This window comes from Larus michahellis, chromosome 2, assembly GCF_964199755.1.
Source record: "Larus michahellis chromosome 2, bLarMic1.1, whole genome shotgun sequence".
Classification (NCBI taxonomy): Eukaryota; Metazoa; Chordata; class Aves; order Charadriiformes; family Laridae; genus Larus; species Larus michahellis.
Window position 1 is genome coordinate 86,687,633 of NC_133897.1, and position 26,731 is coordinate 86,714,363.

At 37.6% G+C, this 26,731-nt stretch overlaps 1 protein-coding gene across 11 annotated transcripts in view; it reads left to right on the forward strand.

Annotated features, from left to right (window-relative positions):
* CDH18 (cadherin 18) overlaps positions 1 to 26,731 on the forward strand; it is a 576,293-nt gene that overhangs the window by 305,245 nt on the left and 244,317 nt on the right. Inside the window, exon 2 of one of the 11 annotated variants that reach the window (XM_074576159.1) lies at positions 13,694 to 13,792. The exons of the other annotated variants lie outside the window; for them this stretch is intronic. The gene's annotated coding sequence lies outside the window, so the exon portion shown is untranslated. The remainder of the gene's footprint in view (positions 1 to 13,693; positions 13,793 to 26,731) is intronic. 11 annotated transcript variants of the gene reach the window in all.

Below are 26,731 nucleotides of genomic sequence, written 5' to 3' on the forward strand. Positions count from 1 at the left end.
AAAAATATGACTTCAGTTAGCACAGGTGATAAAATCACTGTCTCTATTCAAGGTACAGATTTTATTTATCATTCAAAGACACTAAGCATAGCTCCTGCATTTCCAAAGCTTTATTTCTGTGCTGCAGTCAATCATATACAGTTGTGTGAAAGCACTGAAGCCTTCCTTCTGCAATAATTGTCCTCCTGGATGATCATAAATGTTTGTCTTCAGGGGAAATGTTAAATTCATTTAAAAGTTTGGCATATTTTTGGCATTTTGCCTAACTGTAAAGGTAAGAAGACTGATTTAGAGAAATAACCCAAAGGCTTCCCTAGCCTACTCTACTGCCTTGACAGAATATTTCATTTCAGACTTTTCTGAAGAAGACATGGTACATCATAGTTACCTAATGCAAATTAAGGGGGGGATTATTTTTTTTTTTTAATTTTTAATGTGGACCTATGGAAACAATGTAATGGTTTTATTTTGTAGTTAGTTAAAATTACTAATTGTCCTACTTAAGGACTTCAATAGATAATTTTGTTTCATTTCTACTTCAAAAAACAGACAAGCAAACAGAAAAAAATCCCAAGCAAACAACCAAAACAAAACACCAAACCAACCCACTTGCTGTTACTTACTCCCTCTAAAAAATGACAGGAGAAATAGTGTGTCAGACAGCACTTTCCTTTAAATAGGACCAGATCCAGTGCATAAGCATGGATTAGGGGGCACTGTGTTGCTGACTGAACCATTTACAGATGAGATTCAAAACTAAATTCCTTCCACTTGTAGGTGCTGAGAATCCTGTAAGGCTTCACCAGGGCAGGAGTGCTGACCCTGCTATTAGGACAAAATGCCAGTTGAAGTTTTTATACTTTGACCTGTTTAATTCCCCAGGTAGTTTAATTTGAGAGCAGCATTCTTTACTACATACAGTAAAGTTGTTGTTGTCTGGTGTTTTTGTCCTGCAATGCAGAGACTCTAACTCAACCACTTGGTTGGTGCATGTTGTGCTAGCTCGTGGTAATAGATCTGGTGAACATATGCAATGTTATAAAACAACTGGGAATAAATGTCTTCAACATCCAAAATAAGCGTGCGTGAGTGCATGTGTGCATGCCAGAGAGGTACAGTTGTTACTGTACCAGGAGTGACATTCCTCTGGTGCACCACATTTATGTAATACCCTTCAGGGAATAATGTGCATTTTAAAGTGATTATAAAAAAGAAAATTAAAAAAATCATTTTGTCTCTGGTTTGGTTTAACTTTGATCACTGGCTTTAATAAAGACTGGATATTTATCAACAACTAGAAATAAACACATTTAAAATGTGAGTAATTGAGATGTTAGTTCTCAACATGGTTGTATGGAAGACTTCAACCTATATCTCAGACTGATAAATGAAATTTGAAGGGTATGAAAATCTTGTTCCATGCCTGGAAACTCCTGCTCTGGTTAAGAGCTACATTTCTGTTAATACAAGTAAGTAGTGCTGAAAATTATCAGTGTTATCAGATTGAATCAAACCAGCTAAATGCCACTGAGTTATCTGTTCCATGCAGATGAACATGAGCTCCTGCTCGGACAGTTAACAGCTAGTTAGCTCTGGCAGACCTGTCCTGCAAAGGGACCTAAGCTAAATCAGTCATCATAACACGTTGGGGCACACTTTGCTTCTAGGCAATGCAAAATAAAGGTGGCAAATGACATGACAGGAAGGGGAGGAAATGCATAGCAAAAAAAAAAGAAAGAAAAAAAATCAATGTAAAGAGATTCTATTCAGAGAAGAGATTCCATTCATCTTCTCCTAGAGGAAAGGGATGCATATGTGAAGGTCAAAAATGGAAATAGTATGAAAACCCAAAAATTGCCTACAAAGGTTTATACAATCCAGCATGTAAATTTCACTAGCATTAATTATAGTAAAAAAATTATTTTCCTTGGTTGATGGTGTTCTAGTTTCAAGAGCATATAGCCCAGTGATAAATCAGGGTGAAGCGCTTTAATTTCACCACTTACTTGATGGGCAATCTTAGAGAAGTCCCTGAAGCACAATGTAACTTCATGTATGAGATGAATGTTGCACAATAATTACAGAGCAAATATTGTACAATATTGTTTTAAAGAAATATTGCAGAGCCTAACACTGAAGTGTTAGTGTCTCCATTACTCTGTAAATCGGGTTTGATTGCAAACACAATTTTGCTCTCTATTTCCAGCAAATGAAGCTACATGGAATTTGAAAATTCAGTCCAAGAACTAAAGTAGAATTTTTAAGAAGCTTTTGAACTGGGAGCAAAAAAAAAAATGAAGTCTCCCATAAGAGAGAAGGAAGACTGCCCGAATGAGACTTTTTTTTTTCCTCCAAAAACAGGCTTTGACAGATAAACTACTGATACTGAGATGCTTTAAATAATGTACCATTACATTTTTGGACTGCTTTTAATATGCAGGTAGACAGTCAACAGGAACGTAAATGAAACCAGCTGGGGATTTGAAGGGAGTGAGGTAATGCTACCCTTCCTACAGTTACTACACTCCCTCCCAAATCCCCCAAGTCTCATGCATAAGCCTAATTTCCTATTTGGGGGTTGGGTTTTTTGCAGGGGAGAGAGTTGTTGTTTTGGGTTTGTGTTTTTTAAAATAATGTCTTTTTGCATTGAGCACAACCAGAACAACATAGTCATGTAGTTCTTTAAGTAACTGCTGAGCAGCTTGGTGGCATTTGCACATCTGCAGTTCTTTTATATTGAAAATATGTTTAACAGATGCCTGAGGCCTGTAACAATCGTGATTTTGTGTGATGGCAATTGCCATTTATATTTTCCTGCAATTACTTCAAAACTGAGCAGAGTTAAGGCTGCGTTTGTTACCATAGAAAAGGCAGAGCATTATTTTACAATTACAAACTTGACTCCTCACACTTTGTGAAACTGTTTGCTTCTTTTAAGAAGGGGGAATATATTCAGGTCATGGACATATTTTTCCACCCTCACTCCACCTTACCTAGGTTTCAACATAGTTTATGCAGTGCTTACATGGACAAATTTTAAAGGGTGTTTGTGAAGTACTGTATACAAATACCCAAGCTAGCTCAGGTATTGCGTGGGTTTCTACCATAGGACTGTAGCGACCTGTGAGATTTTTTGGTCTGCGTAGCACAGCACAGTCTGTAACGTTGAACCCTGAAAGTGCTTTACAAGAGGGATCAGTCACATTGTCTTGACTTATCAGATGGAAGGAGTAAGACAGTAGGATGGGCATGCTTTTCCTTAAGACAGTCTGCTGGATGTGGAGCTGGGAACTGCCGCATCCTTGCCTGGTTCCACTGTCAGCCAGGGGCGGTGGACCATGCATTGCAAATCAGCAGGTTCTTCATGCGATGTGGTGGGATCTTGCACTTGAATTGTTTTGAATTGTTCTGTGGAGAAACCCGCCTCTCCCTGCTGGTGACATAAGTAACTTGAACTGAAGTACGTGCCGAAATGTAAGTGGTCTAAATACTGCCCATCATGTCTTCCTGTACAGTATTCCTGTTGAAAACAAGAAACTCTGTATTTGGTTGACTTCTTGTTTTGATATTTCCAGGAGTATCATATAATCACAGAATGGGTTGGGTTGGAAGGAACTTTTAAAGATCATCTAATCCAACCCCCCTGCCATGGGCAGGGACATCTTTCACCAGAATAGGTTGCTCAAAGCTCCGTCCAGCCTGACCTTGAACACTTTCAATGATGGGGCATCCACAACTTACCTGGGCAACCTGTTCCAGTTTTTCCATCATGCACTGTATTGTTTCATAATTAATTGCCATTAAGCCCTTATAGCCACAGCTATGGGTGCATATATAGTTGCACATGCACACACATATTCTTTGGGAAGGTAAAAGGAAATGGAAATCAGCTTTTTTAGAAAAAGAATGATGCTTGGTACTGTTAAAAGCATAGAAAAGTTACCGATCACATCATGTAGCAGTACAATGAGCTATTCATTGACCTAAGTCTGCTTATTTTCACAGATTGGAATGTGCATTTCCATAATTAAATTAAATTATTTCTTTTGAATAATATTTTATGATTAGACCACTTAAACAAATGAGTAATATATTGTTATACAGAAGTTATACATTTGTATTTGAATTTTGTTTAATTCACATCTTACTCTTAGCGAGTGGTGAGAGAGCTGCAAATGAAAATCTTTTTGTTCAAGAGACTATGAAGTGCCTTTCATTATCAATAATTATGCCTTGCCTAGAGGAAATATTTTTGTTCTATCTTTTCCTTGTAAACACCATCTCTGTACAGGGCGCTTGTTAGAATGAGGCTTAAGCTGACACTTGGAATTGAGGCATGGGGTGAAATTTCTTAGGCTTGGATTTCTAGCTAGGATTTAGCATTCTGTTGTTGATGATACTCAAATTGATAGAATAAATAGTTAAAAAATATAGCAACACAGAGGCCATCTCTGTAGTAGTAGGGCAAGCATTTGAGATATTCAGAACAAGGTTTGAGACCCTGTCCCAGTAAATCCTGTACATTGTACAGTATATTTGTAAAGTACAGAATTTGTAAAGTACAGGTGCTCCTTCAGTAGAGAATCTTCTTATAATTAGTAAAAATTTTAATAGTTTAGCAATGGTGGAAGGACAGGAAAAGTGTTGGTATTATTTTTGAGGGTGTTGGAGTGCATATGCATGTGTCTGATATTTGAAGGAAAAAGTAGTTGCTAAAAGGGAGGTAGCTCCTTTAGTTTGTTCAATAGTGTGAAAGATTTGATTTGACTGTAAGAAGGTATTTTTAACACTGATATATTGTATTAGCACCTGGGAACTGCTGACTCGTCTAACTGTAAAATCTTGGCTTTCAGAAGAGGTGACATAAAACTAGGGCATATGAGCAGCACTGTAGCATGGCAGCTATTAACTGCCCATGGGAACAGCCAATATTTAAAAATAAAAAGGAAACTAATTTATATTTGGATTATAGTCCTCAGTCACTATTTCTTTTATGTTTTACGTTTTGTTCTTTCTAATAAATAATAAGCCTTCTTACTGGAGTCATAAAAAAAAGCTACACATCATTTATTACATGCAATTTCCGCACACTTTGCTGATGAAGAAAATTTGTTATGTATTTGCTGTTCATTAAAGCACGAATTCTTGCATTCATATTAGGGAATTTGAGGTCAGAGTTATTATCTTGCCTATTCAGCTTAGAGACATTTTAAGTATTTTTATATTTGCATGGCAGAAGGTATAAAATAATCAGTTCATTTAGCATTGTATGTTAAGTTGGGTTTTTTCTTCTGGGTTTTTTAAATTGTGAGCCATCTAAGACTTCTTTTAGAAAACTGCTGAAGAAATGCAATGTTCGTTCTTATACTCATTCATTTTCAATGAATGCACAGCTAAAGCTTTGAAATCCAACATAGCTTTGTATTAGAAACCCTTCTAAGTGGTTTTGAAAAGTGGTAAGACAATCTGCAAGCAAACATATGTTTTCAAGTGGTGCTCAACATTTCTGACTGGTTGAGCTTCTTTCAGTGTTGGGTAAAGACTGCAAAGTATTCACGATACATTTGATTCATACAAGGTCTAGTGTTTCCTAAATAAACTGGATTTATTTGTTATTCTGCATAGTCTCAGGACAGCCGTCCTAGGCATAGGGTTCACAGTGCATTAGCACGCAGTGGGTGCCCCAGGGTTGCCCCAGGGAGCAGTGTAGTGGGAAGGTGGTTACTGTTCCTAGAGCAGATGATGTGACCTCCTGCCAGAGGTGCGTTCAAGCAGCAGCAACCTCTTCCCTGGTGTTTACCAGGCACGTTATGGGCATGCAGGCTGTGTGTGGGTCCCCAGTGCCAGCAGAGTACTGTGGATCAGTCCCCAGCTTGCTGCTGGGACATAAATGTGTTGGCTTGGCACTGCACATGGCTAGTGAATTGTAAATTTGGTGCTCTAGGTTTAGGGGATTTAGAGGAAGTGATCCTGTTACATGAATATTGTCCTGTAGGAGGCCTTTCTGTTTCTCAGATCCAGCTCAAACAACTGCATCATGACCATACCAACCATGTTTTATACTGTAAGTGAAAAACATAATGTCAGAGACCTCTTTACCTCTTAAGGAGTAGTCAGTGGATAGATGTGGGTTAGCGAAATGAGCCCATGAGATCATAGAGGAGTTTATGGAGGATTTATGCAAGATGACTCAGACAAAAAGTTGTTGCTTTTTTGTAGGGCTTGGGGTTTGTTTGTTGTTTGTTTTTTTTTTTCTGGTTTGTTTTTTTTTTTCTTGGTTAATTTTCTGCCAGATTAGAGACCTGTCTCACTTTATATGAAGGTTTGGCAAGTTCCAGATCTAATGCAGTGAAAATGGAGGGAGCAACAGGCCGGCTGTGGGGAAAGAAAAATAGGGCACCTTTATTTCAATAATCTTTCTTTAGCCATGAGTCAGATGAATGGAAAAGATGATCAGAGGGAAGTTCCTTTGTGTGCACCTTTGAAAAGTAGCCTCCTAGACAGAAACCTAGTCAGAAGGTTTGTAAATGCCTCTCAAGCCAAGCCAGCAGGAAGAGCTTTGTTGACTGTATAGACTTTCATTGTGACTTGAAGGCTAATGAACTTGAGCTGTTTCAGACTGCATAAGGTCAGGTGAGGACTGATTTCCTGAAGCTATTAATGCCCACTATGTTACTGAAGTCAGTGTTGTTACATTATGGTAGTGTGTTTGGTCAAATATACTATGTCACATCAACATGACTATATGTTTCGTAGTTCTGAATCGAGACGGGAGGAGCTCCCATGTACGCTTTTTTTTTTTAAGAAGAAAAGGTATAGCATTCTTGGAATGCAATGAGTTTACTCCACAGGACCATTGTGTGATAATTATTGCTCATTACATTATAATGAGCACTTGCTCTATTCATTGTGGAGTTTATTATATTTTAATGAGTGTTGTGACTCCCCTGCAGAGCAAAACTCAAGAATGTCCCTGTGCACGTGGCTCATTTAAGTGGATGTGTTACATGTTGTGGGACTTGTGTGCACATACTTATTTGCAACATATAGCTGCAATTTTGCTTTTAAAAACAGGGTATTACTTTTCTTAACTTTTCAGAAATCCAAAAATATGCATGCTTCTATACTTAGCATTCATATTTCATACCGAGTAAAAGATGAGTGGTTTTATTAAAGGACACTTGTATTAAAGGACAGATTGTAAATATTTTGTTCATGACTTCAATGTATTAATTAAAATTAAAGCTCGTGAATGAATGTGATTTGGTATGTGACCCCCACCACATCTACAGCCTTTAGATTCAGGTTTATGTTTTTTGAAAAATATTAATAAACATTTAAGTAAGTTTATGACATCTATAAACTAAATAGAGGAACTTTAAAATAGAGTTGTCTTTTGTCTTCTGAGGATCATCGATATTTTGGCATCACTGTATTCAGGAAAAGGAGAACTAGAAACTGAATGCTATATAAATTGATTTGTAGACAAGGTCTTAAGCCAGTCAGTCTGTCTAGTTAATCTTTGTAGATTGATGGTGATCTTGCTGTGGCACCAAAGCTTTTGGTAATGACATTCTTGTAATGTCCACATACAGTGTTAGCCCTAAAGGGAAACACTTTGCTCTTCTCTATCATCTCCTGATGTTGCCACACAAGCAGCTTCAAAATGAGGTAGGCTACTTGAAAAATACTGTTTCATTCAGAAGTAAAAATATGAACTGATTTTCCAATGTGACAAAGTTGTTTATCCTTTGTGAAACTTGAAAGGCCACCTTCATTTTCTTATTTGAAAAACTGCAGTGTTCTTAAATTCAAACTGATAGATAGCTCTTTAATCAAACCGTACTTTTACTTTCTGTAACCCTTCCTCTACTGTGTTGCTTTTATTTGAACATCTTTTACCATCCATGGAGACTTGCGAGCAGGAATTCACTGAATTTATGAAGACACATCAGTTATTTATTGGCTAATACAAACTGTAGATGGGTAAGGCTAACCTGCTCCTAGGCAGAACATTATAATGCCTGATAACTTGGGTGCGGGTTCCTGCTGAGTCCCCGTGCACCAGACAGTTACTGCTCAGGTGTGAAGTGTGAACCTCCGTTGCTGCCTAGGATGGGACAATCATTGTTCCTGCTGAGTTTTTGTCTTCCCAACTCCCCACTCTTTGTCATTACGTTTTTATACTTTTTTCATGACTTTTTATATTTTTTCATTACTTTTTCATTACTTCCCACTCTATGTATTCGCTTCTGTCTTTATTTTAGCTGTAGCTACATTAGGTGTCCAAGTTCTTTGCTCCGTTTTGGTGGAGTCCTCAATATACCTGACCTTAGAGAACATTATATTTGGAACAAAGATGGACTTTAATTAGTTGTCTAAACAAAGAAATTTAAATAGATAGTTTAAGTCCAATTTGGCCCCATCCTTGCTATAACTGTAAACATATTTTGTCTGTAGGAAGTGGTAGCTTATGGACTGCACATAGTGACTGGCCTTTTAAGCTCCTGTCTCTCATATATCTCATGCCAATGAAAGGAAGTGGTGTATACCTAATGTGCAATTCTGCTGAGTAATTGCAGCAATTGATTTAAAAAAGCAGAAAGGAAAGGATAAAAGAGATGAAATAAAGAATTCAATAAAGAAGTAAAAGTATGTCATTTAAGAAAGAGATTGAAACCTTTTTTTGATATGATACAAGAAAAGAAGGGCATGACTAAGCCTGTTTTTTGCTCCTCTTGAAGTATTGCTCCAGATTATTGTAGTAAAGGTGTCAGAGTCAGCTCCTTTATGCCTCCTTATCTTTTTCTTTTTACAAGATGTAGTTAGTTTTACAGTTTTGCATATAATGAAGCTGATTATTTTTTTTCTCAAGAAGATATTTATGCAGTAGGTATCTTATTCCTAAAGAGGATTACAGGCTTAGACCCAAGAATCAGTGTTTATAAATTCTTTTTAGGATATTATGAACAGTATACTAGATATTGAAAATTATACCTATCTTCTGCTTAATTTTTGCTCACCAGGGCAAAGCATATTTGCATACTCTGTTGGATCCCAACCTTGAGATCTGTTAAGATCCTCAGCCAAGGGCCTCAGCTTTTTATTGGCACTCCTGCTCAACAGCACAGAAAGAACTTTTGCAGTGGAGATGGTTTCTGTTGTTATTAACCTTTCCATCATACCAACCAAGGGGCTTCTCCACAGCTACCACCACTATTGTAACCTGAATAAAATGCACAGAGAATTTGATTCAGGAAGCATGGGTCTTTGCAGCAGGATAGACACCAGGATTTCCTCAAGAAGCCTTCTTCAGATGCATAAATCTCACTTTTGGATGTTGGATACCATCCTTGTCCCATCAGCAACAGCTGTTACAGTAGTGCTGGAATCACCTTTACAGATTTAGGGAATTGTTTCTCCATCCAATTTCTTGCCTCTGCCTTTTTTTATGATAAGGAGGTTTCTTCTTGCTATGAGGACTAAATGAATTCTGCATTTCAAGCCTTTGCATAAATTGAGGTAAAGAGCCTTGCTAACCAGACTAATTTTTCAACACTTGAAAGAAGCTAAGTGGAAAACATTAATCTTTTTTATAGTATGGTCCAGTTGAACGTTATCAGGTTTTTTTTGTTTCATTTTGGTTTGGGTTGTTTTTTTGTTTTGTTTTGGTTTTTTTTTTTTTTTTTCCTTTTCAGCTTACCTTAGAATGACTGGTCTGTTTATACCTGTAACATGTTCTTATGCAGATATTTCCTCTGTCTTTGTCTCTGTCTCTGTTTCTTAATGCATAAACACATCCTTTCATTTTTATTAGCTTACTCTGCAAAGTGTAAATAACTATAAAAAATACACCATTCCTGTGTGCGACATCTCAAAAATGTTGTTCTTGAGTAGATTCCCAAAGGCCCTGTGAGACTGGCATCTTAACATTTATTCAGTCTGATCCTCTACAGTTTGCACTTTTTCAGTTCGAAAGACCACATAATTCTCTACTGCCTAAAGGCAAGAGAGATTCGTTTTTCTCACAAGCAAAATGAATAGGTATTTTCAGTAACCTCCATTTTGTTTAAAGTTTGTCTTTGAAAGCTTAGCATGATGAATTTGAGATTTCCTTTCAGGCACATACCTATTTCTTTCCATTACTTATATTTTAAGGTTATACTTCTCATTCCTCATTGCTCAAGTGCAGTAGAGGATTATTGAACTCTTCTTTGTTAGGTAGCTCCGGCAGACAGCAGTACTACTTTTCCTTTTGAAGACCTTTTTATACCTGAAGTAGCTTATGGTATCTTTGATGTTGCCTAATTGGAATCTCAGAAGCGAAAAAATAAATAACTGAACGAAGGGGTGAGCTGCACGCCTAAGGTTGTACATAATCTTATTTTCTTTCAATCACTCTTCGATTCTTATGCCTTATGGCCAGGTAACCTTCTAATACTATTACTTTATTTATCCCTATCACCCATTCCTGGATTTGAGTCTCTCAATTATCTGTCTCCCACACCTTGAACAGAAACTCCTGGATTTGCATTTGTCTTTATGCTCCCTCTGAATCCTGCTCAAAACTTTTAACTTGCCTCTTTTTTAATGGCTTGACTTTCTCGAACAGTTATTTTTCACCCTCTCTCATCTACTTGTCTCATCTATTTTAGGCTTAAGTTTCTTCGGACAGAACTATCTGTCTTAAAACTCCATATAAATACTGTTCACACAGACAGGTTAGCAGAAGTCCTGCACCTGGTTTGACATTACCCAGCACAACACTACATCCTGGCTGCCAGTGGCCCCATGGAAAAGGATATGGGGCTCTGGTGGGCAGTGAATTACAGGCGAGGCAGCCGTGTACCCTTGCAGCAAGGAAAGCTTCCCAATGCCTGGGCATAGCCAGCAGGTTGTGACAAGGGATTCTTTTCTTCCAGTGCAGTGGGACAGCTGTGCCCAGTTTGCAGTGCTCCAAAACAAGAAGGAGGTTAAGAAAATGCAAAGTGTTGAGCGGGAGGCCACTGAGGTGCTGGAGGGTCTGTTTTGCCAGGAGACCAGAGAGAAGGCACCGCAGGGAGCTCGTTGCAGGAGCAGTTGAGGAGCCAGAGCTGGGCTCTCCTGGGAGGTACACAGCAACAGGGCAGGGGACAGTGGTGACAAGTGACAGTAAAGGAAACTCTCATTAGATGTAAGGAAGCAGCTTTTCACAGGCAGTGAGGTTAAGCACTGAGACAGGTTGCTTAGAGAGGGACCTCCATCCATGGAGGCTTTTAAAATTCATCTGGACAAGGCCCTAAAGCAACGCAACCTGCCTTGGAAGTTAGCTCTGCCTTGAGGAGCAGTCTGCACTAGATCTCCAAAAGTTCCTTTCAACCTACATTTTTGCTTTTATTCTCTGGTCTGCAGTCCTATTTGCAGTATACGTTGACTTTATCATTTGCTATTTTTTAAAAACAACAACGTGCTGAGTTCAGTGGAGTTATGTGGTGATTTCACAGGGATCAAATACAATTCTAAGCCTTCAGCAATATACTTTAATAGTCTTGACGTGGGAATGTATTGCATGTATTAAGGCTATGTATGTACGGTAAAGCCATACTACAATTTTTACAGGAATATTTCTGTAATAGGGACAGTAAGTTACAATATGAAGTTCTGTTCATATTAAAAAAAAAAAAGAAAGCATGGATCTTATTCTGAAGTAGAAATAGTGAGGTATAAAGAGAATTAAACCAAGAAGAATCTTGAAAGAAATGTAAGTAAATTGGACAATAAGATTGCAATATGACTGGTGTGTAAAATGGTGAAAGTAGTTTAAGGCCATTCAATCATTTGTCAGATCACAAAACAAAAAGTACCCAGTGTGACAATAGAACACAGGTTGTGCTCATTTCTAGTGAATGTCCGCTCCAAACTTCAGTAATTGCAGAAACCAGATTAGAGAATCAGAAACACTCACTTTTGGAGGATACTTTTTACCTGCACTAATTATGAAGCCAAGTCCCCTTCTTCCAGAAATGTATATTTTTGTAGAGAGATAAGAGTATTTTTGGAAAGGTAAGAGCATTAGTGAACAGAAAAATTCAAGACTTGGAGCCACAAGAAGGGTAAGTAGGGCTTGCTTGTCATAATGTCAAGAACAGAATTGATTTATAGCATTTGACGTCTTTAATGTCAAAGGAGAAGATGAACCTGCAAAGGTGAAACAAAATTTTGATGATATCTTGGGCTAAGATATGGAAAATAGAGTCTGATTACCAGGAGGATGAAAGATTTGTTTGGCACTGGAGTAGTATCTGAAGGAAAGAATTTGAAGCCCTGGGAAGCAAAATGACTCAGATGGACAGCAGAGCGTTCTAGAAAATAATGTAGACAAAAAGCTTATTTATGTGCTTAAAACATTACCTTAATTTCTAAGATAACCCTCTTATTTAGTAGGGCAGAATTCAAAGTCCTTCTTCTGTTTTTTGTGAGTTTAGAATGATTTTTTTTCCCTCAAGTGGCATGCCACTACAATTAAGAACGTTAATTTAAAGTGTCATCTGGCAGAAAATACTAATCTGTAGCGCTTTTCTCAGTGGGTTGGGGCCTAACTGGCATTAAGCAAAAGGAGGCACCAACCCCCCTGAAGGACTGAGTCTACTGCTTCACTTCTGTGTATGTTTAATACGTTCCTAATTTCCAATGCAGCTGCATTTGATAATGCTAAGTAAATGCTAGGTGTGGAGTGCATTGTGCAACCTTTAGAGAAATCCTCAAACAACCTTATTATTGACTCCCCTGAGAATATGCTAAATAGTGCAGAGAAAATAGGTCTCTTGCAGATGGACACAGAAAAGTGTGGACATTACATTAACCAAGATACCATCTTTTTAATTATTTATGAACTTTTCAAGAAGAATAATACCATGTTTATCTCCTTTAAGTTCTGTGGGAGTGTGTTTTTAAGACAAAAGTATTTTAAAATTATTTTTCTAAGTTGATTTTATCCTTTAGCTTTAATGAATGTTTTAAATTTTCTTTATCTGGAATGTGGGATCTATTATTAGGCAAGTAATCAGCTTAGTGAGAAAACTTTCTTTTATGATTTGCATGGACTACTGTATTTCATCTTCTCTCAAACACTATTGAATGTATCAGCTGGCACCTGATGGAATTGTAATTGAGTTCAACTGCCAGCTCGGGCCAGCTACTTCAAAATAATAAAATGTTCCTATTTCTTAGAAGTGGCAAGAATATTCCATCAGTTTTGCTGCTGCTGTGTCTGCTAGAAACCCCTAATTTTTTTTCTACTTTTTTTGAATGAGAAAGGGTAATTTAGTTTTGTTTTTTTTCAGCATAGAAATCGAATTAGAATGTGTTCTGCCCAGACAGAAATTATCTAAGTAACTCTTTCACTCTTAACTTTTGTTTCTTCTCCATGGAAGCAGTGTGTCATCTGTTTGAATTTATTACAGATTACTGACCATGGAGAAAGAAAACAAGGTATATCTCTGGTGTTTATTAGTGACTACCAGTCTTTTTTATAATTTGAAGGGTTAAAGATGCAGAGTTAGCATCACAGTAACATTGCTTTGCAGTGCCTTTGGTATTCTGTTCTGTACAGAACCAGGCCTAAAAACACCTCTTAATGCAGTTACTGAAAAGGGATTAAATTAAAAGAATATTTCCCATGCTATTTCAGTAAGATCCTCTTTTTCATTTCTAGGGGTTGTGGAATGGTCAGAGAATGAATTTTATTTGAAGTAAGCAGAGAGAAGCAGCGCAGCCTTCTGGCTAGAGCACTGATCTGGAGACCAAGAAGAAGGTGAATTCACTATTTCCTTACTTACTGCAGCTGAGAAATTTTTTGTCTTGTGTAGCAGGCAACATTTACTTGACTTTAATGACCAGTCTTAGTGCTAAATGACTGCTAACGGCCAGTCAAAGTGCTAAACCACTGCCTGATTTTTACCACTGGGTCTGTGGGACTTGGCAACAAATGGGCTCTTAGGGACAGGTTTACATGTACCCAACTCATAAACGCCAGAGCCGGTTCTTGTGACCATAAGATGACTAGGGAAGGTGAAGAATTGGGAATCCCCAAGGTAAAAGCATCTGGACTATCTCCTTAAGGGACTCTAAATTTTAAATGCTGCTGAGTTCAGTAAGTGCTTCAAGTCAGATACTTCCTTGTATGAATGTGGCCAGTCCTGGAATAAGTCTCATCTTGTGAGGATATAGTAATATTAAATGCCCTCACCTGCCCTGTGAGAATCCTTCTGGTTTCATATTCCTTCTGTTTCATATTTTTATTGTTTTTATCTATTCCATAAATATAAGATAAACATAAGTTCTTTTTTTTTAGTTCCATAAGACAGAGCTTTTTCTTAAAGCCATGGTCAATCTCTAGTAGACTTTACTGTTGTGTCTGTGGTATTCTGCCACTTCTTCCTCTCTGTCCTCCAAAATTTAAAGGCTGTGGTCTGAAATGCTATCTTGGTTGACACTGAGCTTGGTGGAAAGATTACCGCTCCAAGCCTATCTCAGCTGCTCTTCACCACATCCTCCCAAAAGTTATTATATCCTCCTGTCTGACAGTAGAATTGCATCTGTAGCCTCTCCTTGACTTGTCTCTGTCAAATAACTTGCATTTAAAAACAAAGTTTAATCTGATACTAAACATTTTGGCTGGCACCAGGAATGGCTACGGATGCAGTTAAGCTGGCGGATCTGAGGAGGCAGCAACATACGGAGAAGAAAGATGTTAATGAGCAACTGGGGCAGGTCATGGATGGTAACTTTTTCACTTAACTCACTGTGAGCTAAAAAGATATCTAGTAACAACTGTGTAGTTTTAGAAGTGTGAAAAGATGGGTGGAAAACTAGCAAAATATGTCATAGATTTGATGATAAAAATAATTTTTTCTAGACTTTCTTTTTTGCTTCTTGTCTTGCTATGATTGTCCCCAGATGCAAGTTTTTCTCCTCATAACAATATATTTTTATCCTGTAAGCAAGTGGGCACTGATGCCTCAGTATGAGATTAGTTTTTATTTTAAATGCTCAATTTCAAGTTAGAGAATTGGGGAATGAACCCTGCTTAATGAGCAGGGCTCACTAAAATTAACTCTGAAGACAATGATCCAGAAATTTTGCTGATTAATGCCTTATGCAGCATCAGTGAAGTCAAAATTATTGCATAGAGTGTAACTCAGAAATAGTTTCTGAACATGTGCAGAAATCTTTCTTTGGCAATATTTCGAATTCTTTCAAGTATTTCCTAGTACCTGGAGGTCTACATCGTTGCTGTCAAAGGTCATAATTGGGCCTGCAGGTAGGGCAGTTGATGTAATGTCCATTGAGTCTAAAGACTTATTTTTTCTCTCCTCAACAAACTTCTAGCCAAAGATAACCCTGGAAGTTTTGAGGCACCTATCATGGTTGTTTTCAATACCATTTTAGTGGCACTATAGGTAAATGTTCTTTGACACACCTCTCAGAAATGCAGCCTTACTAGGGAAGATATGAAAGAGTATAAATCTCGGTAGATGTATACTTGTATGCGTCTGTGTGGTTATCTGTGCTCATACGGAGTCTTACTTTGTGGTAAACACCCACAAAAAATATACATGTGGAAAGACACAGGAGCTGCACTCTCTATATCTCAACATATTATTATTATTTTTAATAATAATTATACCCCCTTTTAAATTACAGTCATCATTTATTTAATGATTTTCTGTAGAACTGTGGAGGACTACTAAGTTTCTATGCGCAGTTCCCTTGTTCTAATGGGCCTGGAGTTGGCTTGTTAAACAATGAAATAGAGGTGGTTTTGTAGCTAGATGTACCAGTCTAGTTATTAAGGGAAAAAAAAAAAAAAGGTTATGATCTACATAGCACACTTTTGAGAGACTGTTCCAATTTTATTTATTTGTCAGTAGATACTGATAACTGGTTGGAGCTGATAAAATTGTAGGAGATTTCTTTTCTGGATCAGACTAGTGTTGTGCCTTAGTTAGCTACAGCATTGCTTATTTTTGCTCTCAGTTTACAGTTCATAACACAAATATTTTGCAATCACTGTAATCACAGCATGTTAAATATACAGATCAAGCTAAGTTTCCTAACAGAGAACTTTTATAAAGAAAATACCAAAATGGTTACTGAGCATGTTTGTCTAGTGTTACAGCCTTGCTGAAAATTGTAGAGGGACGATGATCTGGGCATTGATCTCTACTTCCGCAGATTCCTAACTTTATGTAGTGTGACTAATTATGTTCCAGTGGTGGGACAACTTGGTCTGTAATGTTGGGGATCCAGACAAACCTTCAGAGAATCAAAACTGGGTAACTTGCCAGGTGACAAAGTTGTAGGTGACAAAGGCTGAAAGAGCATCTAAGACTCAGTGTTGTAGCTTCTTTCCTTAGATATGACATATTTGACATGATATAGGAAGGTTCAATTGTTAGATCTATAAAAGTACCCGCAAAGCATGACTAAGATGAAAGGCACATGGAGTGGAAGGTCATATTTTCTTCTCAGGTGGATGGTTCTTGGGCAATAGGTGGTTTAGCAAATAAAACTTGTGGAAAAATATTTTTGTGAAAATCTTTGGTTTTTTTTCCCAGGAAGATCTTTTTGTTGTTATATCTTTAGAAGAAAGATCTTTTTTCCTTTTCTATTATCTCAGATCCTGAAGTGGCTGATTACTAGGCTAACCTCGTCTAAGAAAGTAACAACTGAAGAGGTGAAACAACGCTTAAAGTAATACCAGAAAGTGAAAAATGTCAAGATGTCAAAAATGTCTTCTGGATAGGTTAAAAGTTATTTTCAAGAGTGCATAAGTGAAAGTGAAAGAAATTAGGTCTGTTGGGTCTACAAAATACAGTTTGTCTGTGAAAACTAGCGGTGCTCCACAATGACAGGGTTTTGTCTGTGAAATGCCACCAAAGATATAACAAGAGCCTAAAGCAAGTCAGATGGCTGTAGTTCAAATTTAGCCTTGTTGTAAACATTTTAAGCATTTTTCCTTTTACAAGTGTATTGTTTGTAATTATTTTTAATTTTACTAGGTTTTTTGTGGGTTTTGTTTTGTTTTTATTTGCAAAAAGCAAAACCAAAAAAAAGGAACTGGATTTGCTGAGTATGTTGCCCTGGCTCGGGATTGCAGGTTACCACAAGCAGGGATTTCTAGCACGCTCTCTAGAGGTTTCAAAAGTAAAAGACTGGCTTCAGAGCCTGCATGAAAAGATTAGCAGAGGAGAAAAAGTCTTCCAGTGATCATTAAGAGGATGTTTACATATGTGCAAAACACTCACAACATGCAGAAATATTTGGGACATAGAAAGAGGTTTTTACATTTCTGTAGAAGCTTTAAATGCTTAAACAAATATCAAATTACTCAGTCACCATTTTTTGGTCAAGAAGGGGAAGAAGGAGGAATGTGACTCATTATACTAGGATTTAGGTTGTAGTGGGTGCATTTCAATATACCTGGGAAGCGTGATATTTTGAAGAAAAACAAATGTCTTGAATAAGGTTAGCACTGAAGGAAATTCAGACTCCCCAAATTCCTGAAATCTGATGCTGTGTGAGGAGCAAAAAAAGAGAAGCATGTCTCAAAGGCTGAAAGTAATTAATATCGTAGAAAATATTTACTGTTTAGGTCATTAATGTAATATGTATTATACTATATCAGTAACGACAACTAAGTAATCAAAGAAAGAAAAGAAGAAAATAAACCTTAGTGTATACCCTCATCACTGCAAAAATGCCCTGATTTAATACATGGAAGAATTCTTTTGGTAATACTTTAAACTCAGTGATTATCTCAGGATTTGGCTGCATTATGTATCTATTTTTCGTTTATTTTGTTTTAATCATAACTGCAAAAATAACCTATGTCATCGGAAATAAACTTTTGGCATGACATTGTAGAATTTCAGTTAAAATTTTAAAGCAGGCTTTAGTTCCTGGTATGCAAAGCTTTTCCAGGGAAAAGACCACAACTTACATCCTGGTAACTCTATGAAACAACTGTGTTTAAAAAAAAAAATAAAAAAATTAAAAAAACCCCACAAAACCAAACCAAAATCACCAGTTGATGGTTTCAGAAAAAATTAAAAGGGATTAATATTTTATATTAATGATAAATGATCTGATTACTATATTTACCTATTACAAGATATTCGTAATTACAAGGGTAATTCTCCTCCTTTATTCTGCTGGTTAATCAAAGACCAATGCATGGTTACAAGTGTCGTAGAGAGAATTTAGAACTAGATTTATCCCAGCTCTGTGATTATTTCTTTCAAAGGTCTTCAAGTTATATTTTCAAGGATTAGCACCCACCACCATTTTTAAGATTTACAAAATTTCTCATTAAGATAGTAAATCAGGGTCATTTAAATTCTAAATGGGTTAGATATTTCTAAATAAAGGATTTCACCTAATATTGTAGAATGCAACATCTTGATTTGCAAGTCAGAACTGTATTTTATTACATAGTTATATAGTCAAATAGATCTTAGTTTATGTTTTAATAAGGTTCACTTATGAATGACATTGGCTGTGGACATTCTTCTTATTTCCATTTTATGAAAGGAAGGAAACAACTGGTGGGTATAAAGACAACTGTACTTCAGACGAGCCTGAGTGATAGGCAGCAGGCACCTAGCTCAGCACTCAGCCATGGGTGTCATGCTTCTGTGATGCAACTCAGTAGCATATGTCAACACTTCTGTAATCTTATGCAGTGTTTATTCATTGCATGGATTTACTCGGGCACACAAATGAACAGAGTGTGGAAAGAAAAGCAGTGATTATTTATATAGTAAAGTTATTCAGGTGTGTGATATGTACTACTGTGAATTGCTGTGGTTTATGATATTTCCTACATCTCTGCTTGAATGTAAGTCAGAAATACAGTTCTTTTGAATTGCATACTGTACATCCAAATAAAGTCATTTCAAATTGCACCTTGCCCTCATTTTTGAAGAGCGAGAAGCATTTTATATCATGAGATGATTTAATAGTTGACATTTGGAAAGGATGTCTACCTAAATTCAATATATTATCTTTTAACCACTTATGTGGTTTGCTAGTACATTGTTACCTAACCTATAAAACACATTCTGGATTCACAGTTAACTACGTCATCTCAAAAGTGCAATGATGTGTTCATATATCTAAACCCTGTGCTTTTTAAAAGTTGCAGGTAATATATTTTTGGGTTTAGATTTCATGTGTACTTGAACGGCTAGATTTTTTTACCTTTTTAGTTCATCTTAGAGTAAAAAAGTATATTTTAGTGTACAAAGTAAGATTTGAACTTTGTGCTTTGAGGCCAATTTTTGCAAAATGATGCAGTCATGTATCCAACATTCAGAGTCATGTCTGTTAACCGTTACATGTTTGCTTATATGTTTTGCCTTCTGAAGCTCATTTTAATATGCCTTAAATCTTTCTTTTTTTTTTTTAATACAATTTGTATTCTCCTCATTGCCTAATTATCTTGCACGTTCTCAGCAAGGTCTTTTATTGATTAGGATGGCATACCTGTAAAGTGCATAGATTTTCTCAGCCCCATTGATTGCCGGTGCTGAAGAACAATCTAGTTTGTGTATATGAGATATATTTTCCATATATAAAAAGCATATCTTTTTTTGGCAAATACCATATGGAAAGGTGTTGACATTACATGTCATCCTTTATCTGTTTTTACCACAAAATGGTGTCTGAGATACAGTGTTTCTGTACACATAAAAGGACAGAAAATAAGCACATAACTTGCACTATTCTGATAATTCAGCAAGTGTCAATTTGTGCAAGTATGCCTATAAGTGGTAACTTAAGCAAGTTGTCTTACTTGATTAATTTTTTTTCCCCCAAAAGGAAAAACTGGTCAGCTTTGAAGTGGCTTTATAATAAAACTGCAGCAATGTAAAGCTTTTATTATAGATTCACATGCTTAAAAATGTTAGTCATGGCAATGGTGTGGAATTTTCTTGTGCCTCTTGTCTAGTAAAACTAATTGAAAATGAGTATGTCCATGATCAGAAAAGTCTGGGACGTGTGAATTTATCCAGTTTAACAGTATAACATTTGCATGGAACCTTGAATCAACTTCTGAACCTCTTGGCTGTTTTCGCTTGGTACAGTAATAAAAATTGTAGATTATGTGAACAACTGCATGGAATTTCATATATGGAAATGTTGATTTACAGAGACATATTTATGCTAAAATGAAGGTTTGTTTAGTCATAAAAAATCTCAGACATATCCAGTCACAATTCTCACCATCTTCACTGCTCACCCACTTTATTTGACATATTGTCTTCTTTTGTTGTATCACTTGCCCTTACTGCCTAAACTTGAGAGTCACCTGATAAAAATGCAATCTAGGTCTTCCTCTAGAGAAGTAGGAGAAGACCTGCAAGTGTGAGCCTGAAATCTAGGAGCTGGGAAAATATACAGGGAGAATTTGTAAATCAAACTCTCAAATGTACAGATTCCTTGAGGCTGTAGGCTTTAGTTTTCCTCTGGAACATTTTTCATCTGAAGAGTCAGGCTGATCAGAATGGTTATTCCTTTCCTGTTAGGCTGGGATAGTATTCATCAGTCTCAGTGCAACTGCTCCATAATGTCTAACAGGCTAATTATACCAAAGGCATGAGCTAATTAATTACCTAGATCTCACTGTGAGGAGCTGTTGTTCATATTTTCTTTATCTGAGGTACCGTTAAGTATTGTGTAGAAGTACACTTCCAAAAACATATCTGTGAGGCTTGAAAGACTTTTGATGTGTCCAAACAAAGCTCAGAGAAATCTCACCTGAATTCTGATAACACTGAAGTAACTTTAAGATTTTCTTTTCTCGTTTACTGTATTGCATTTTCCTAAACATTGGATCATTGTTGCTTAGAGGCCTGTAGAGGTGTGGTACAGAAAGAAGAAATCTCAGATACAGCATAAAAATTGTGTTCATACACTCTTGCATCTGTACTCTCAAAGGCAGACGGTAAACTGACCAAAAAATGAACATTTTTTAAAAAAGCAACAATTTGGCTTTATGGCTATTAATATTATCTTTCATATATTATTTGCATTATGATACCACCTACAGGCTGTTGTTAGGATAATGCATGGGACAGGGTATTGCACTGAGAGAATTAAAAATGAAAAGTCTTTGTTGGAATTACTGTGTCATAGTTCTTTATAGTCTAATGTTACAGCATTTGCTATTTAATTATATTTAAATATAATTGCTTGTCTGGTGTTGTGTGGCTGCCTAGCAATACCTGTATGTATATTTGGTAGAAGACCTTTTAAAAATTAGAGTCACAGAATCGTGTGGGTTGGAAAGGACCTCTTGAGATCATCTAGTCTGACCTTCCCTGCTCAAGCATGGTCGGCTACAGCAGTTTGCGTAGGACCATGTCCAGTTGAGTGTTGAATGTTTCCACAGATGGAGACTTTACAACCTCACTGGGCAACCTGTTCCACTGTCTTACTTGTCTTACTGTGCACAGTAAAGACTTATTTTCTTGTTTCTTTTGGAATTTCCTGTGTTTCAGTTTGTGCCTGTTGCCTCTTGTCCTGTCACTGTGCACCACTGGGAAGAGTCTGGTTTCCTCTTATTCGATTGGTGACAGCCAACATGGCTTTACCAAGGGCAAGTAATGCCTGACAAATTTCGTGGCCTTCTACAACGGTGTTACAGCGTTGGTAGATAAGGGGAGAGTAACAGACATCATTTACCTGGACTTATGCAAAGTGTTTAACACTATCCCGCATGACATCCTGGTCTCTAAATTGGAGAGATGTGGATTTGATGGATGGACCACTCAGTGGACAAGGAACTGGATAGATGTCTGCACTCAAAGGGTTGTGGTCAACAGCTTGATGTCCAAGTGGAAACTGGTGATGAGTGGCATTCCTCAGGGGTCAGTACTGGGACCAGTGCTGTTTAACATCTTTGTCAGTGACATGGACAGTGAGATCGAGTGCACACTCAGAAAGTTTGCGGATGACACCAAGCTGTGTGGCACGGTTGACACACTGGAGGGAAGGGATGCCATCCAGAGGGACCTGGACAGGCTTGAGAGGTGGGCCTGTGTGAATCTCATGAAGTTCAGCAAGGCCAAGTGCAAGGTCCTGCACCTGGGTTGGAGCAATCCCATGCAGAAATCCAGGCTGGGTGGAGAATGGATGGAGAGCAGCCCTGCCAAGAAGGACTTGGGGGTGTTGGTGGATGGGAATCTCAACATGAACCGGCAATGTGCACTCGCAGCCCAGAATGCCAACCGCATCCTGGGCTGCATCAAAAGAACCGTGGCCAGCAGGTCAAGGGAGATGATTCTGCCCCTCTATTCTGCTCTGGTGAGAGCCCACCTGGAGTACTGTGTTCAGTTCTGGAGCCCTCAGCACAGGAAAGACATGGACCGGTTGGAATGAGTCCAGAGGAGGGCCACAAAGATGATCAGAGGGCTGGAGCACCTCACCTACAAGGACAGGCTGAGAGAGTTGGGGCTGTTCAGCCTGGAGAAGAAAAGGCTCTGGGGAGACCATATAGCAAGCCTTCCAGTACCTAAAGGGGGCCTACAGGAGAGATGGGGAGGGACCCTTTATGAGGGACTGTAGCGACAGGACAAGAGGTAACGGTTTTAAACTGAAAGAGGGTAGATTTAGATTGGATATTAGGAAGAACTTCTTTACTGTGAGGGTGGTGAGTCACCGGCACAGGTTGCCCAGAGAAGTGGATGCCCCTTCCCAGGGCGGGATCAAGACCAGATTAGATGGGGCTTTGAGCAACCTGGTCTAGTGGGTGGTGCCTGTGCCGTGGCCCATGGAACAACATGATCTTTAAGGTCTCTTCCAATCCACACCATTCTATGTTTTTATGATTCTCTTCCATCAGGTATTTATACACATTGATAAGATCCTCCCTTGAGCTTTCTCTTCTCCAGGCTTAACAGTCCCAGCCTCATAGGAAAGAGACTCCAGTGCCTTCATCATCTTCCTGATCCAGTCTGTCCATGTCTCTCTTGTACTGGGGGACCCAGAACTGGACCCAGCACTCCAGGTGTGGCCTTACCAGTACAGAGTAGAGAGGAAGGATCACCTCCTTCAACATTGTTGGCAATACAGCGACATAGCAGTGACAGGGATGTGACATTACAGAGTTTTATCTTTCCTTTTCCAGTAGGACTACTTTGAATATTACAAAGCTGGAAATGTCTGCACACAGATGTCACCGTGTTTTCAAAGTCAAGAGAAATCAATATCTAGGAATTTGAACTCACTCAATCGGTTAAGTTTTTCATGCTGTGGAGCCCATCACTCAGTAAATATGCTTTAATGGAGTGAAGAAAGAAGATCATTGCTTTTATAAGGCTGTGAAAGACACTACTTAGAATGAATTCATACAAAATTGCTAGCAGAATTTTGCAGACTGAGTAGGTTTATAGCTAATTTGATCTCACAGCCTCTTAGTATTGAAACTAATGAATGGCTTAAGGTGTCTCTATTCGTAAACAGCAACATTACTGCTAGTAAGATATCTGAAAACTTGCAACATATCCTTTGTTAAATGACTTACGGAAAGCCATGCAGTGGCTTCTTGATATTTTAATTTCTGCGTGCTACATTGCATCATCTGTTATCTTTTCTTTTGCAATGGAGATAAAATGCAATCTAAAACTTAAGTTTTCATTAGTTTCTTCTTGTGAATGCGTTCCTGTTGCTTTGATACTACTGTCATAATTCCAGCACACAGATCAAAAGAGTCAAAATTCTAATTCTTCTGGGCTTGAAAGAAAATTTATGAGTGAGATCAAATCACCAGCAAAGGTGGTGTGGGCAATAAATGATTGCTGATGGAATTAGGAGTAACAGAAAACAAAACATGTTGGTCAGTGTGATGCATAAGGGCTCAATTTCTAGCATGGTGGCAAAGGAGAGATTTAAACTGGAGAATGAAGTAATGTTTATGGAGAAATTGTGAGCGTGAAGTATGACATGAGAGAAAGTTCAGGGAGATTTATTTGGAAATTCAGCAAAAAGGAGATTGATGTTGGACCTAGACAGATACTAAGATGAAAGTTGAATGTAGTGCTGCTCAATGGAAGAGAAAGAGTAGCAAGGAGGGAAATTTTAAGTGAAAAGAAAGAAAGATGCTACCCTTTTCTGATCTAGCAAAGGCTGGGAGTGTGAGAGAAGTGTCCTCTGAAAGGGATGGCCACTTCAGACAGATCTTACAGATCTTTGTAATACTCAGCAGGGAGATGTAGCTGAGAAGATGGTGCAAAGTTATTTGTATTTTTGCTTAAAAATTAATAAATTAATAGAAAATGTTTTCTCGTTTTGTTGCCTCTGCTTAGGGATTGCACATATATAACATTGGAGGGACAGACTTGAAAGGTCATAGAATCATAGAAACATAGAATCATTTAGGTTGGAAAAGACCTTTAAGATCATCGAATCTAACCATAAGCCTAGCACTGCTGAATCCACAGCTAAACCATATCCTTAAGCGTCACATCTACACATCTTTTAAATACCTCCAGGGATAGTGTCCTGATTTCAACTGGGATAGAGTTAGTTTTCTTTCTAGTGGTTTCTGTGTTTCAGATTTGATATGGAAGGAATGTCAATAATGCATATTGTTTTGGTTATTGCTAGGTCATGTTTATACCATTCAATGACTTTTTCAGCTTCCCATAGAAGCTGAGAAGGAGCGTAGACAGAACAATAGAATGGCCAATGGAATATTCTGTACCATAGATGTCATGCTTGGTACACATATGGGCGTTGGCCAGAGGAGGTGGGAATCCTCAGTCATAGCTTGGGACGGGCTGGGCAACCAGTTCACTGGCTGGTGAGAGTGACTTGCGTTGTATTACTTCATCTTGTATATTCTTTTACCATTGTCATTATTATTATTGCTATTTTCCTTTTTCTGTTGTTGTTCTATTAAACAGCCTTTACCTCAAGTCACGAGGTTGGGTTTTTTCCTTCCTTTTGCCCTCCTTTTCTCCCTCTTCTCCCTACCTTTCTGGGGGCTAATGAGGAGAACTGCACAAGTGGCTGAGTGGTCCTAGCTGTTGCCTGGGGTAACTACAACAGATGGTGACTCAACCACTTCCCTGGGCAGCCTGTTCCAATGTTTGACAACCCTTTCAGTGAAGAGATTTTTCCTAATGACCAATCTAAACCTCCCCTGGCACAACTTGAGGCAATTTCCTCTTGTCCTATCACTTGTTACTAAGGAAAAGAGACCGATGAGTTATGAAAAGATACTGAGTTTGCATTGGATGATATTAGGCTGATATGCTACTGTCTAGTACTGCACTACTACTGGAGCATATCTTAATGGAAACACTTAATTTACACCTTTTCAAGGTTGCTTTACTCCATTTGCTCTGTCCATTATGCTTGGGAGAAGGATTTTGTGTTGTGTTCTGTGAGTGATCAGATCTAGGAAGGAAGTAATTTGCAGAATATTTTTCACATGAAGCATCCTGTTATTTGCCACACAGACTGGAGGGTTGGGTTTTTTTATTGGTTGAAAAGCTTGTGATCATAACAAATACTGTTGTATGAAAAGAATTGCAGACAGGCTCTCTGGCAGATGAGGTTTTCAACTGATGTCAGCTTTCAGAGAAGGGAAATGGAAGAGTAAAACTGAAATAATTTACAGTGAGGAGTATCCTGTTTATTAAGTGAAATGTGTAGTAGTTACTCTTTCTGTAAGTTTTTTAGATATGAACCTGTACAGAGTTTATTCCAAAGAACATTATCTCTCTCAGAGCAGATAGAAAATATGGTTGAAATGTCATTTGAAAGAGAAAGGTTTAATCTCCTTTCCAAATATTAATTAAAACCAGTATTCCTGACAAATAGTGCTACCTAAACTCCTACAGAACCTGGGGATCCAACATATCTTTATATTGAGAAATTTTAAAGGCTAGGCATATCCTGACACCTTTTAAAAACATTTTATTTTATAACACTGCTTTCCCTTTTCCATAGCTCATAAAAATGTTATTAGACTGAGGCAATTTGTGAAAAGGCTGTATTGTGATTATGAACTGTGGACTATGACTGGTGAACCGTATAGTATTTGTTGCTCTTCTTTCTATTTTTCTTACTCTCAGAATGATAATTTATGTTAGGTGTACCAAGTCACTCAATTGTATGTCTTTATGTACGTTTGAATGATGAGTAGCATCTTACATACTTAAACCCCCGTATTCCTTCTTAAGTTTTAAAAGATTCCATTTATATTATTGTCTTTGGTCTCTTAGCATAAAAAGGTGCCAACAGTAGTGCCATGTATGTACAATATGTTTCTGTATGTTATTTCCAAGAAACAGGAGAACAGTAACACCTTTACACTATACTTTTACATTTGTCCTGGAAATTAAAGAATAGTCTTTGTCTTAGTGCATTATGATGAATTTTTTGTGAGGCCTTACTATGAAAGGAGAAAATATACTATGAAAGGAGAAAATATAATTCAACCAATTAAATTGCCTGTAACAGAGAAACTTCTAATATCTAGTGGATAATTATAACTTGAAATAGTGTGTACTGTTTGCTCAAATAGCTGTATAAAATTTATGGGGTCTGTACTGGCTAATGAACAAAGTGAAGCAGGTAATAATATCAGTCGTTGAACTCTTTTGCAGTATTTCAGATAGCATTTCTTCTACCAGTGGAACCTATTTCTTGATGAGGACCTGAATATGTATTTCCTAGA